The sequence below is a fragment of the Anastrepha obliqua genome, chromosome 2 (genome assembly GCF_027943255.1).
Source record: "Anastrepha obliqua isolate idAnaObli1 chromosome 2, idAnaObli1_1.0, whole genome shotgun sequence".
Lineage (NCBI taxonomy): Eukaryota > Metazoa > Arthropoda > Insecta > Diptera > Tephritidae > Anastrepha > Anastrepha obliqua.
In genome coordinates this window covers 121,713,955-121,729,604 of record NC_072893.1, presented here as the reverse complement: position 1 = coordinate 121,729,604, position 15,650 = coordinate 121,713,955, and the positions used below count along the sequence as shown (strand labels likewise).

The 15,650-nt window shown below is 37.7% G+C and overlaps 1 protein-coding gene across 2 annotated transcripts in view; it reads right to left on the bottom strand.

The window, feature by feature from the left end:
• LOC129236920 (open rectifier potassium channel protein 1) overlaps nucleotides 1–11,906 on the bottom strand; it is a 95,907-nt gene extending 84,001 nt beyond the window's left edge. For both annotated transcript variants that reach the window (XM_054871222.1, XM_054871223.1), the window contains exon 1: nucleotides 11,507–11,906. The gene's annotated coding sequence lies outside the window, so the exon portion shown is untranslated. The remainder of the gene's footprint in view (nucleotides 1–11,506) is intronic.
• Between the last annotated feature and the right edge of the window lie 3,744 nt (nucleotides 11,907–15,650).

Here is a 15,650-nt window from a genome sequence, read left to right as displayed (position 1 = left end):
AAAGGGTGGGCATCTCAGACAGTGCAATCTGCCCAGCTTGTGGAGAGGAGGATGAGACGACGGACCACTTCCTGTGCTTCTTCTCGGCCTTCGCTCGAATCAGGTTTAAGTCTTTGGCACTGATGTGTTAAGAAGAGACCAATTTGACTGCTTGGCACCACAAGATCTACTCAGATTTCTTCGAAGGTCCGGTAGATTTAAAAAAAAATTAAAAAGGGAACCCGAGTGCAGTACAATGGACTTAATGTTGTTTGAATGTTGTACTTGCTAGTTTGCTCCGACAAAATAAATCTCACCTACGTTGGGCAGGGCGTAGCAAGGTCCGGCACTGGAAATGTAACCAACTTCAGACCGCTCGCAAATGTTCGTGAGCTCAAGCACCTTAAAGTAAATAAAGTTTTTGTTTATCGCACTCGTTACAATGATACTGATAGCATCGTGAAACGTCATGGTGGTGGTCATCAAAAGACTGCAACGTCACGTGAAATGATTCAAAAAGTCAAGAAGCTGCTTGAGCGAAATCCCCGACGAAGTGCCAATTAAATGGCGAAAGAACTGAAAATAGCAACCGCCATATACTGAAAAATCAAATCAAATCTCAAAGCCAAGCCTTACAAGATCCAAAAGGTGCATGATCTAACACCAAAGAGCGAAGGAGTTGCTTCGCTTGGGCGAAAGCGGTCAATTTCCGAGCATTGTGATTTCTGACGAGAAAAATGTTTCAAATTGAGCAATTCGTAAACTCCCTAAACGATTGGGTTTATTTCACCGACCGTTCACACGAAAATCTGAGTCATCGATTGGCCACCAAGAGGCAGCACCCGAAACAGGTAATGGTTTGGGTCGCTGTAACCTCATATGGGCGCTCTCCAATCATTTTCATCGAGTCTGACGTCAAGGTAAATGTGAAATATTATCGAGAAAATATTCTGGAGGTTGCTTTGAAACCGTGGGGAGACAAACATTTTGGTGGCAGACCATGGACGTTTCAACAGGACTCGACACCGTCTCACAAAGCTCGAGTGAACCAAGAATGGCTAAAGAACAACGTTCCAAACTTCATAACATCCACACAATGGCTCTTAAATTCACCAGACGCGAATCCGATGGATTATTCACTTTAAGCCATTTTGGAGTGCAAAGTCAGAACTAAATTATTCACCAGTCTCGAGGCGCTGAAAAACGGCATAGTCCGCGAGTGGGCCAAACTACTTGCAAGTCGCATTCGGGCAGATTGCGATTCGTTGCTGGATCGTCTCAAGGCCATAGTCAAGGTAAAACTAAATTCATTCTTAATTTTGTATTATTTTCACATATTTTTTACTTTGAATTGAATAAAAGTACTTTTCCTAACTAAATTTATGGCCTTTCGAGTGTCGGACTCGAACAAACCTGGAGTTACTATGTATAACAGTAGACTAGCTACGACGATTATATAAGAATCTTGGACTGACACTAATTAAAGTTGAAGGGCTTTTTTTTAGAGAGAGACTAGTTGCTGAAAAACCTTTCTTTTGTGGCTAATATATCCGCTTTGGGTCCCTAATGTGCCAATAGGGCGGTAAAGGAAACGATGATAATCAATATATTCGCTTGGGATGCACAGCTATGGTCTAGCAATCGAAGAAAGAGATTCAGCAATAGTTCATATGACCCTGCCATTAAGTTTGAAGTTTGAATAAATGAAATTTATTTATTAATTATTTAAAAACAAAGAGGTTGTCTGTAAAGTCGGTTTACTGACGATAGTTTAACGTGATAACGTCATAAGAAAATACTGATTGAATGGTTGCATATTTCAAAAGAAAATTTTAATTTTATTTGTTTGATAGATATTTTGTATGGATATAGAGAATGAGTTAACATTAACATAGCATAATATAACATAACATAACATAACATAACATAACATAACATAACATAACATAACATAACATGCTATTCAAGCAAGGTAACGACGCATGAGCAAGATAACGACGCATTTTTTAGTGCGTGCAGCCGGCTACATAGAATTATTAGACGTTATCACGTCAAAAAATAATAATAACATTAAAACATATTATTAACAAACTTGGTTTTATTTTAAATTCTTCAAGTGAATCAAATTAATAATAATCAATAAGAAGGCATATGCAAATACAAATACGTGAATTTATATATGTACATATGCGCATATACATACATATATACGCTCACTTAAGTAGGAGAGAGCAAGATGTCGAACGTTGCCGTTCGTTTGCTTTGTTTGCTTTGTCGTTCGTTCCGCGCTTTCGCTTGCAGTTCATTCAAGGTAACGGCAATGAGCAATGTAACGACAAATGAGCAAGGTAACGACAAATGAGCAAAGTAACACTAATGAGCAAGGTAACGACACATTTTTTCTTGCGTGCAGCCGGCTAAATCGAATTATAAGACGTTATCACGTCAAAAACGTTGTAGTCACAAAAGCAAAGTTTCCCATACAAGATCACTTAACTGATTGTTTAGTATTCTATAGTAGCAAATTTCTTTCGTTCCATACTTTGTATCGTTATACCAGCTAGCGGCACATTACTCGCAAATGGTATGTCTGTATGTGCTAAGTTTTGAATTCTTTCAACAATTTTCTTGCGCACACTAAATTCCTATTAATAATATCAACAATGCAAATATTTAGACAAATCACATTTCAATAAAAGAAAAAAATCGCTCTATATAGAACAAGAAAATTACTACTTAAGCATGTTAATAAATTTATGAAAAAAGGCACATAATTGATGGGCATGCAAGCCTTAATTTTAAATCAGCGAATTTATCATAACAATGGTGCGTTAAGTCAATGGATTAAGTTTTGTAAATTATGAAGTTTTTGTAGGGAATGCAATAAAGTTGCTAGGGTGATAAGCGCAATACAAAACGTAAATTTCATTACAAAAAATAAGGGAATTAATTTGCTTTCTATTTGTGTGAGTTACTAAGTGGAAGTGTACCAATCGTGTACCCAGCGGCAGGTGCTGCTTCTCATCGCAAACATACAATAAATACAACTAGTGTGGCAGTAAAAAATTTGAGCATTTTCCGCTAGATGTCTTTAGTAAGACATACAGGTATCTCACCATTTAGAGAACGAATATTACTCATGGTATTTTTGCCATGAAAAAGACTCTCGGGAAAACGATGTGCCTTTTGGAAGTGGCATACAACTGTAAGTCGCTCTATTTGTGAAAAAACAACAACAATTGGAGGAGAAGCTCAGCCAAACACCCAACAAAAAAGTTTGGACGGGAGATTCAATCAACATCTCCAGTCTTCGCGTATTGGACAAAAGGTTGCGATTGACAATTACGAGTTCGGCGTGGTCAAGGACTTTGTCTACCTCGGATCCAGCATTAACACCAACAACTACGTCACCCACGAGATCCAGCGCAGATTAACTCTTGCCAACAGGTGCTGCTTTGGGCTAGGTAGGCAATTGAAAAGCAGAGCCCTCTTTCGACGCACGAAAAATCGTCCTGGACATTGACAAACACCGATGGACGGTTATTAGGAGATTTCGAGAGAAATATTCTTCGCTGGATCTATGGTCCAATTTGCGTAAAGGATGCATACCGAATAAGATTAAAATTCAGCAGCTGCGCTGACTAGGTCACGTTCAGCGAATGGTCAATAACGCTCCAACAAAGAAGGTGCTATTTTCGAAATGTACTAGTGGAACTCGCAAAAAAGGACATGGTCATCTATGTTGGAAAGGCCAAGTCGACGACGACCTGATCGTCCGTGGTTGTTCTAACTGGCGTCAACGCGCGCAATGCAGAGGCGATTGGCGCACAATTTTGGTAGCAGCTAAGATCGACTATCGATTGTATATAGTTGGCAGCTAAGTAATTAAGATTCAATCGCATTTGCAAAAGTTTCGTGGGCTCCAAAAAACTGGCTTGTGAAAATTAGTTCGTAAAGTTTTTTTTACCAATAATTGCAGAAATATTTTTACATTTAAATGTTTTTTAATCGTATCCTTTATTTATTTATGCTAATATATACAACTACAAAAACAATAAAAACAAAAATATAAATTTATATACTCGTACAATAAATAATTACTGCTTATTCGGCCGCCGTTGGCGAGTGGGTTGGTACGTAGGATCGAGTCTCCGTGCAGGAAACAGCAAAATGAAAGGAAAAGATGTGTATATGAAAAAAAGCAATGGAAAACCTTTCCTCATAAAAAAACCATTTGCCGTTCGCAGTCTGCTTAAAACTGTAAGTCCCTCCATTTGTGGAACAACATCAAGGCATGCGCCACTATATCTATATTTTAATTTTTTATATAAAAAAATCTAAATAATTTTAATGCCATACTTATCATGTCCACAAGCTGGCAACTCACTCACCCACAAAAGCCATGATCAATATTTTATTATTATAACTTTTTTTGCCAGCGTCAATATTTTGCTGACAAAACCCGTAACTTTCTTGAAAACATTGGAAGAGAAAAAATTATAAAAGACAGCTATAGCAAAATTGACATGTTCCCTAAGTTCTGACAAGTTGGGTTTTTTACTTTGATGAGTTAAAACTAAACTGTCCTACTTCGTACCATCCTCTGACAAGCTATTATCTGCTTAGATTTATGGAATGCATGACTGTGACGGAAACGACATTCGTTGGCAAGTGGTATTGTGCGTGATATATCGACTGTAGATACTGAGTTCGATGATCACTGCGGTCTTAAAATATTAAAAATTTTTTGCTGGTGTCCAAATACAATTTTATCATAAAAAAACTTCTCACAAAAAATTATTTGACATTTAGATGAGGCGTGGAATTGGTACATCCTATTTGTAGAGAAACATTTGCATGAACAAATGGGAGTAGAAGCTTGGCCTTAGCCACTGTGAGACACCAAAATATTTTTTTTTTCTGAGGCGACACCAAGACTTTGTGGATTGCATTGTCTGCAAGAGGTATTTATATACGGTTTTGTTTCGTGTTTAAAATATATATAATCCTCGCAAAATGATAAAGGCTTACCACTCATGGTCAAGTTAAAGGAACTTGTTTGAAAGTAAGTGATATGCATTTTTTGATTTATTAAAAAATAGTAGGCATCTTCACATCGAACTCGCCATTGTCACAGGTGCCTCAAGCTGCCGGTGACATCTATCAAACTAGATAATTATTCAAGGGTTCGAAAAAGAATAATTGGGACTATGTTATCTATCGAAACATAAAGGTATTTTAACTACTTAACTTATAACTGACAGAAACATTGAAATATTTTAGCACTGACAGCCAAGCATTCAGGATTTTACCACCTAACTTTTCTAACCTAACCTCTGCCAGAAAAGGTGAAAACTTTTGGCATTGTCAGCCAAGCACTCAGAAAGATTTTGCTTTCGACATTAGTCACGAGAGCCAGGTATCAGTTACTGGCACCAGCCGCATTTAAATCCGCCGACCAAAGTCTGCCACTTCAACGGCAATCCCACAAACCTTCTACGCACTTTAGCGCTACATTCAAGGAGAAGGAGCACTGGAGTCTCCTGTTACAACAACAACTACAGCACATTACTTTTATGAGTGTTTTGATACTTTTAAAAGCTCCGTCAATACTAGGATTCAAGAGATCCTGGATATAACGCTGTAAAATGTGTCGAGGAGTATTCGGCGGTGTCTCAGGTTAACATATTTTGAAAGGACGTATGCGCGATGGACACGCCGATCTCCTTATGCACTCAACTTCCTACCATCCCTTAAAGTTCCTACACCCAACGGCCAATGAAGCTATTCCACAAATTCGTATCCATGATTGATTATCAGAAAGGGACAATAGTGACAGCCTCTTGAGCTCACAGATATATTGAAAATGTGCACTACGAATGGTTCGGTCAACCCCTTTTAAAAGGCACTAAACTTGGATTTCATTATTTCATCTATGTAGAGAAAAAAGTTTGCTTAGAACACCTTAGGAAACGTCATTTGAGATAAAATCGCGCCTCTGAGCGCTGGAGCCTTCCAAAATGTTTCAAAACTATTGTGGTTGTAAGATAGAGCAGGGACTGGAATCTCTTAAATGTTTCTGAACTTATAAGTATTACGCCTTCACTAGACTGATGGGATTTATAGAGTTTAAATGCCGAATGAATGATAATCACACCCTCGAGATTATTGTTATTTATTTATTGCGAAAGCTGATAGCTTTACGGCTCTGGCGATCGGTAACTCTATGCAAAGTCAGAGGGATGGCACTACTGACGGGTATCGAGTCTATGTTTAGTTAGGGTACCATCTCTTGGAAGAACACACACCAAGTTTCAGCTACATAGATCGATCAAATTCTTTGTGTTTGGCGTTCGTTTGAATCGAGGAAGCTGAGTGATTTTCCTTTTCCATCACGACAACGCGCCAGCTCACGTCGCAGCAGTTGTAGACGCAAAATTAAAGGAAATCGGGGGAAAAATTGGCATTCGTTTGAGTCGAGGAAGTCGAGTGATTTTCCTTTTCCATCACGACAACATACCAGCTCACACCTCAGTAGTTGTGGTCACAAAATTAAAGGAAATCGGGGTCCATCTCGTTTCACATCCTCCCTATTCTCCAGACTTGGCTCACGCGGATCCCTCTATCTACTATTTGTTCGTAAAATTTGAGAAATGGGATTGCAGAAACGTATGACTATTTTTCAGACTTGAACAAATCCGATATTTCGGAAGGGATCAACAAACAACAGAATGCCCAGAAGGTAAAAATCAACATTTTCGATATCAACTTTTCTTTGCTTTTCATTGAGGTCAAAGAGCTGCCAAAGAGCTGTGACATTTGCGACGTGTATGGAGAAGGTGTCATAGGCGAGAAGGTGTCTATAGCACGTCGATGACACGAACCACAGCGGAAGGCCTTCTAAATTTGATGAAGAACATCTCAAATCATTTTTGAAAGAAGAAGGTCCCCAAAACAGTAGCGAATTGGCGGAAAAAATGAACTGCGATCATAAAACGATTCTCAATCACCTTCATTCAATGGGATTTACCGAAAAATTGGGAGCTTGGGTGCCTCACGAACTCAGAGCTCAATGAAAGAAACAAAGAAAGTCGCCTTCAAATTGCGTCTGAGCATCTCGCCCGCCATCGAGCAACTCGCGGTCATAAACAGCGCCTTTTGTACCTTAAGCCTTTCAGTACGCCACTTTTAAAGTATTTGGCGCCTTTCTTAAGCAATAAATGGATTTTTTGGAATAACTACAGTCTCTTTCTGTAGTGGAGTGTCTACAGTTTCTACCTCTTAACTGATATTACCCCTTGAAAAATGCTCATTTTTTTCACTTAAATTTCCAATCCAAATTAAATTCAATTTCAAACCAGAATATTGAAACCTTTATGGATTACTAGTTATTCAGCAGTCCCGTTACAATTCAATTCACTGCAGGGTACAAATGACAAAGTGACAAAACAAACAGTTACACATTTGTTTATATCATTTTTTATTATATTTTCGTGCTAAGTAATTACAAATTCGTTTGATTAAATCTTAATTTTTCGTTAATTACATTTTTATTACTTTGATAATTTATTAATGAGTGATTTCAAATCGAATAAATTGGTAAAGTCAGACGTGCAATTCAGTGTAAATGAATGGGAAATAAAACCGGAATCAATTTTAACAGAGTCAGAAGACGCTCGTCGCGTCTCGTCAGACGCTTTTCGAATTTAGTGTTTTTTTGGGTTTTTTTTTTTGCATTACCTTAAAATTCAATGCAGATTTAATACATATTTCATGCAGAATTTTACAAAGCTGATTTATTTGAGTTATGCGCATACAAATGTGTACCGTCTAAAGTGGTATTCCACTTGTATTTACTTTATTGGTTAGTCAGTCTCATTAAAGGCTCGAGGGCTCGGTTAACAGGGATCTGTACAAATTTATTATTACACTTCCCAGCCACTGTGCGTTGCTGCTGAAAATAACACACAAAGATGAGGTAAACAAATGAACCTGTCGTCTGCGTATTTACATATAAGAAATTTGGCGGCAAAAAAGTCTGGCAAGACAAGCTGCGTCAACGCTTATGGCGCTAGGTACACAAATCTGTCAAGTCCAAAACTAGTGACTATGGCAGCTCGTAACTTGACTAGGGAAATGAGTACTGGTGCAGATTTAGACAGATCCCTCCTCATAAAAAACCATTTGCCGTTCGGAGTCGGCTTAAAACTGTTAGTCCCTCCATTTGTGGAGCAATCAAGTCACACGCCGTAAATAAGAGGAGGAGCTCGGCCAAACACTCAAAAAGGGTGTACACGCCAAGTATTTATTATTATTTATTTTTATATTTTTCGCGTATCCACTGATGATTCCCCACGTTTCCTCGCTACTTAGCAGCTTGTCGTTTACATTTTCAGTAGTTATATGCATTCTCCAACCTTCAACGTTCTTATTCCCAATGCGCGCATTGGGATAAGTTGTGTTCAGCGTCATCTTCGGCTGTATAACCGTAAATGCAGGTAGGGTGTTCGCTTTTCCCTTTTTCGAACAGGTATTTCTGGAAATACCCGTGCCCAGAAACATTTGGGTTGTATGAGAATTTACTGCACCGAAATTCCATGTGACGACATCTTTTATTAGCCTAGCCATCCATCTGCCGCGTGTTTCGTTTCTCCAACGGTCTAGTCATAGCCTTGGCGTTTTTGTTTCGCACTCTGCAGGTTTGCCATCTCTTTTTTTCACCAGCTCGTTCTTTGATTCCCACAACTTTTTCCATACGAAGCCTAGTAAGTCTAACGGTATTGAACCGCTTATCACTTGCTTGAAGCGGTTATCACTTGAGCCTCTTGAATGCTACAAATCTTTTTTTCACCAGCTCGTTCTTTGATTCCCACAACTTTTTCCATACGAAGCCTAGTAAGTCTAACGGTATTGAATCGCTTACCACTTGCTTGAAGCGGTTATCACTTGAGCCTCTTGGATGCTACAAATCGTGAGTAACTACTATAATTCGACCAGCAATTCTCTACACTCCCATTACATCATCAGCCCTTTGATATCTCCATAGTGATAATCAGAAGGAATCTCTAGATTCAAAAGTCTTTCCGACTCTTTTCATCCGCATCATCGTTACACATCCTATGAGCACACCCGAGAAAGACACTTTGAATTAGTAAAAAAAACACAAGCACTTAACGGTTTCTGAATTCACTCACTGTGTTTAGTCTGATGAGTGACTGAGTTACTGCCACACCGAATGCTTAAAAAGATTTTTTAAAGTTTCGGGGCTCGAAATAGCTTCAAGGCTTAGCTTCGAAGAACAACAAAGTTCCTTGAAGGAGCCAACTTGAAGCTAAATCTGAAGCAAAGCATAAACGAGCTGCTCTAAAAGAGATCACTCAAAGGACATAAAGTCATGCACGTTTCCAAAAAACAGAAGCACGAACTTTCCTACCCTAGTTAATAGCCATAACATCACAATTTTCTGGCGCATCCATTTTTTTTCTCAGTAAGGCAATGATGAACTAAGCTGTGGAGCAAAAAGAAATTTCCATATACCCTGCAAAAATTGTTCAACAAATTCCGAAGCTAGCTTTCAGTCGAGTAACCATCGATTTTGTGTATTTTTGTGTATTTTTTATGCGAGTGAGCAGCAAGAGAGTATGGCGGTTATGCATTTAAAGTCTATTGAGTACATGAAACGTCAAAAATGGTAGAAGCAAATTCTTCATATCGATCGTTTGATTTAAATGGAAGGACCATCTATTAAAAAATTTAGGCTAACCTATTTAAGATTACGAGCACATTATTATTCTTATTGCTAAGAAGTTCGATTTTCTCCTTTCATCGCCTTTCCCTTAGTGAACCTGATACCATGATTTTTGCCTGAATTTCGTATAGAAGGAATTTTACGCATATCATCAATCGTCATTTGTAATTTATGTTTTTTCCTTACAATATCATCACTAACGAGCGATTTTGTAACTAAAATCGCATTTTAACTGTCAACCAAGCTTCATAATCGCCTGAGTTTTCAGAGCATCTTGCAATAGGGATTTGATCGATAGTCACTTGTTATTGCCCTTTGAGACTAATTTTTGTCTAATCATCTCTTAAATCATCAATTATGACCGATTTTTTGACTAAAGCTCACACTTCAACTGTCAAAGATTTTTTACTTTTGTTTTGAGTATTTTATTTTCTGTTTCATTGTTAAAAAATAAAAAATAAATTTCAACCATACGAGGTTTGTTCAAAATGTTGTCTGCCTTCAAACAATTTTACTCTCTCTTGTACACCGTGCATACTCGTATGTCAGTTGTAAGGGCATATTTTGAATAAAACAAACACTTATTGTTACCTTAAACTCTCATTGTTGTTTTCATTTTCAAAAACTCGCTTTTTATTTTGAAATGCGGTCTGTAAAAAACGCCTGATAAGATTAATTCAAGTTCTTCCGTCAATAATTGGAATAATGGGGCTATGAGTTAAACAGCCCTTCAAATGATTTTCATGCGATTTTTTGATTGACTTTTGATTTCAAGTTAAAAGTACACTTCGTGCAGTTGTGGACAACTAAATAGAGTCAATTCTTTTTCCTGCGGATTTTGCGAAAATGGTTTGAATTTCAAACGTGCGTGCTGCCGAAAATTACGCATCCTGTTTGGGGCTAATAAATTGCTTTTGAATGGCGCACTTCAAAGCACAGATTTTCACAGATTCCAGCCATCCTGGATATACGCGTGCATCAAGTTAGTGCGCCAACTCGTTTTTATGTTAAGCTGCAGTTAAAGGACGCTTGCGTTGCACTAAAAAGTTACGCTTCAACTACAGGGTGGTCCATTAAGCATTTGGAGTTTGAACTGTGGATTTTTTTTTTACTTTGGCAGCTAAAATTATATTCGTAATGTGTCAGTAACTTCGTTTATGTTTAGATGATTGCTTTTCGCTTGAATAAAGTTGGCGAATTTTAAAAACAACATAAATTCTTCAAAAATCAAATACTTCAATAGCCTTTTTTTTGTGGGAAATCTTTAAGGATACAGACATACAGAGACAATTCATGAGTTGAACTATGCACGCAAAATTGCCATTGTTGAGATACTCGTAAGTGCCGAAACTGGCGAAAATGAACTGAAAAATTGGGTTGACAGAATGGGCTAATGTACCAACAGACGTGAAAATCATTTGGCTTGAGATTGTCTTCCATGTTTAATGATAAAATTTAATATTTCTAAGTAAAAAAAATTAATAATTAAAAGTATGCTTGCGTCTTATATTATTACAACTTAAATTAAAAATGCTTAAAGGACCACCCTATAAATGGCGCCGAATTATTCAAATCGAACTACCATATTTTAGGTTTAATTTCATTGCATTTCATATAAAAGTTTTGCAAAATTGTATCATTTAATACATTTAAAGGAAAAAAATTACCGTTATCTAGAAAATAATTCGGGAAACATGACAGTGCATGTTGGCTCACACTTGATTTAGTTGTCCACATCTCTATAAGTAAACACAAACTGTCTTAAAATAGGCAACCTACAGTTACTCCAAAAAGTATTCACACCAAACGCTGCTCTCCTACGCCTTATTCTTTTCTGCGCTAATAATACTCGAATATCAATCCTTGGGGTTACGAGATCACGCTACAATTTTATTTGGTTTAAATTTATAAATTTAAGAATGCACTTAAGTTACAATAAATGAAGTGTTAACAGCACACAACTCAATACTTGTTTTATTATTATTTAATTGCACACTTGGCCAGCCTGTTAACTCAACACGGTAGCGACACTCGAAAAACATATTTTTGTTGCATTTTCGATTGTTGTTATTATTCTTTTTTTTTGACGAAAACTTATGCTGCGCTTGCAAGAAATTTATACGCCAACGAAAAGCAATTTATTTAAACGGTTTTTTTTTTTTGTGTTGTAATTTTCTTATTTATTTATTTAGACCTGTTACTTTCACGCCTTGACACACGATTTAGCACCGATAAAGTCACCACCCGCCGCGTCTGGTTGACTTACTGGCCGTCAAATGTATGCAAACGATCAAGCGCAGATTGATCGAGTTTCGATTGCGAATAGCAGAGATCAGCACCGAGCGACGCTTACAGCTTTGTAATGTGCATATTCTCGCGCTACAAATAAATTTTGCTTTTTTGCTTTGCTCCTTTTTGAATGTTACAAAAGTAATTTATATATTTTGTGTGTTATTCTTCTGCTTCTACGTTGATTCTGTTGGTTTTTTTTTTTGTTTTGAATAACTTAAGTTCGTTACTTTTCGCAAATCTCGGACGCGTGTGTACGCGTCGAGTCGCGCTTACGTATTACTGGCTTCGACGGCTAAGCTCTCTGTGTTGTCGGCGTACTCGAGTATTTTATAAATATTTTCTTTTTTTTTTTAATTTTTATTTAAACTGTATCACTGCATTAACCGGCATACGTTCACCGGAATGTCCATCATATGACTGGCCGATTGAAAGTGTGCACCGCTAACGTTAAGTGAAAATTTCCTTTTTGCACACCAAACAAAAAAAAATCAGAATATTTATAATAATAAGAATAATAATATAAAAAAATACAAAGAAAAAACACGCTCACAGCACAGCAGGCTGAACCGAGTTTTCTTAACGCGTTGTTACTGTGTTGTGGCTGCTACCGTCGTTGCTGGTTGCTCGTTGCTGTTACTGATACTGACTGCTGCTACTACTACGATTACCGCTGATGTTGCTGTTGCTGCTATTGGCTTCACTGTGATTTGTTGCTGTTGCTGCTGCTCGATTTTCAATTTCACACCCCAGTCACAGAGCATTGCTGACGCTCTACATACGCGCATATGTGCATATAAATACGTTTGTATTGGTAGTTTACTTTGTTATTATAGTTGTTGTTACTATACGAATATATATTTGTTACGCTGCATTAGGGGAAGTGCGATCGCGCACGCATACATAGCTAACTTCAATGTGAATAGCTTAAGCGCAATGCGCGTAGGTGTTATAACTGGGGAATGCTCACACACTCATACATGCATACACGCCTGCACATACATACTTAGTAGCGTACTCATTTTGAGCCGCGCTGTGGCTCAACTCGGTGCGGCGCGATTCAAAATGCCGAGCAATAATACTACTCAATACAAAAAACAAAAACACACACACACGCATACAAATACAGCTCGTGCTGCTAGCAGTTGTACAAATAGCCGTTCTGCACGCAAAGACGCGCCTTTGAAGAGCGCTTATGCTAATCTAATAGCGCATGGCTCTATTAAAGAACAGTGATTTTGCGCTACGTAGCCGTACATTTGTTGTTGATTTTTGTTTTTTTTTTTTTGCGTTTTTTAATAGAATTTATTGTGAACGCTATTATTTACTTAGTAATGAATTAAATTTGTTGGCGCGTCACAAACATTGGTGAACACCGCACGCCACGAATTGCAACCCTGTCGCACCCATCAATGGCGTACAGCACTGTAGCTTTCACTGCTCACTGCATTAGGCAGATTTTAGCAGTACTGTTAAAAAATCTAGAGCAACAAAAACACCAACCGCGCATTGTTGTTGTACTATCATAGCCATATTGACAGGTGTTTGGATTTATGAGGCCGCGCATTTGTGTTTGTGTGTCTATTCGTTGGTTGCAGCGCAGCAGTTTTGTCAGCATTGGTGTCATCTTCATTTCAAAATTCTAGGCGCTTAATTTGTAGCATGCTATAAAATTTGTTGTCATACAAAACGGTCCCCGAAAAAGCAACGGCAGTAGCCTATACACATACATATAAACATGCCTGCCAAAATCACCGAAACTGGCGCACATACATACACACGTATACACGCAGAAATAAATCAATAAAGGTACGCTTTTTCGCGATCACTATTTACACATACACTAATACTTTACTATGGATAAGCATACATACATACAGGCTTGCTTAATTTGTTGGACTAAAGCTAAATAAAATAAGTAAACACAACAACAAAATAAAAACTAACACATTTTTGCAATGTATAGATAAATTTTAGTTAAACAAGTAGTAAGTGTAGCATGTGATTGTTGTTGTTTTTGTGTATTGCATTGCTCTCCAAAGCAAATATGCTTAGACAGACAACAATCGGAGCGATTACGTACTCCTGTTTATCAGTTTTTATCACAGTAATGATGTGTAAATACGAATAGGATCTGGAGATCGTTACTCAGAACCGATAACTCGTGGTTTGATTTTGAAATCACTTTCAAATTATGCCTCAATGCTTGTAATTTATATCAACTCAAAAACTACTTAACTCAAAATTCATAGTTTTTTTTCCAAGTGGGAAAGCCTGTTATTAAAACTCATTGGCAAACGTCACACCAAGAAGGAACGTCAAAAAAAAACAAAATCAACTCAGAGCATGTGCCAAACTTTTCATTCGAGTTGTAGAAAATTTGGGGTAGAGAAGGTCGAGTTTTGGAACTAAAATTGACTTTATATTGCGCTCTAAAACTTATCTATCAAGTTATACAGGGTGCGGCACTCGAAGTGTAACCAATTAAAAAGGCAATAAATTTAGTTTGGTAAATTACTTTTATTCAATTCAAAGTAAAAAATGTGTGAAAATAATATAGGGTGGGCCATGTAAAATTTGCTTTATGAATCGGCTATAAAAAAAACTAATCAATATTTTTTCAAATTTTTTTTTTTATTTTGAAGATTGAACATTGTCATTTATGAATAAAAAATAATATCGTTCAAATGACTGCCACGACTGGCCATTCGATCAACCCAATTTTTAAGCACATTTTCGATTGTTTGGGCTCCAATTCCATGAATGGCAACTTCGATTTCGTGTTTTAAAGCATCAATCGTCTCTAGATGGTTCGTATAGCTTAACGGCTCCCCACAAAAAATAGTCCTACGGGCTTAAATCACAGCTCCGAGGCGGCCAATTGATATCGGAATTCAAAAACGGTAGCCAAAAGTTCGAGTGTAACTTTGGCAGTGTGACAAGTTGCACCGTCCTGTTGAAACCAAATGTCGTCCATGTCATCCTCTTCAATTTTTGGAAACAAAAACTCGTTGGGCATGTCACGGTAACGCTCGCCATTTACTGTAACCGCGGAAGAAGAATAAGACTCACCACTTTGGAAATAGGTTTTCAATATTTCCCAATTTTGTTCAAGCGTATAGCGTCCCATTTCGTAAATGTCAAACCTTTAAGTAAATTATGAACACATTTGACATGTCATTTGTGTTACCATTCTCAAAAAAATAGGTGGTTCAAAAAGCAAACGCTATATGGGCCACCCTGTATAAAATTAAGGATTAATTTGCTTTTGCTCGATATGACCACCTTTTGCCTTGGCTATGGTGGTCTTGAGACTTGCAGGTATTTTGGCCCACTCGCGGATGATGGCTTTTTTCAGCGCCTCGAGACTGGTGAATCTTTTGGTTCGGACTTTGCACTCCGAAATGGATCAAAGCGAATAATCTATCGAACTCGCATCTGGTGAATTTAAGAGCCATTGTGTGGACGTTATGAAATTCGTAACGTTATTTTTTAGCCATTCTTGGTTCACTCGAGCTTTGTGAGACGGTAGAGAGTCCTGTTCCAACGTCTATGGTCTGCCACCAAAATGTTTGTCTGCCCACGGCTTCAAAGCAACCGCCAGAATATCTTCTCGATAATATTTCGCATTTAC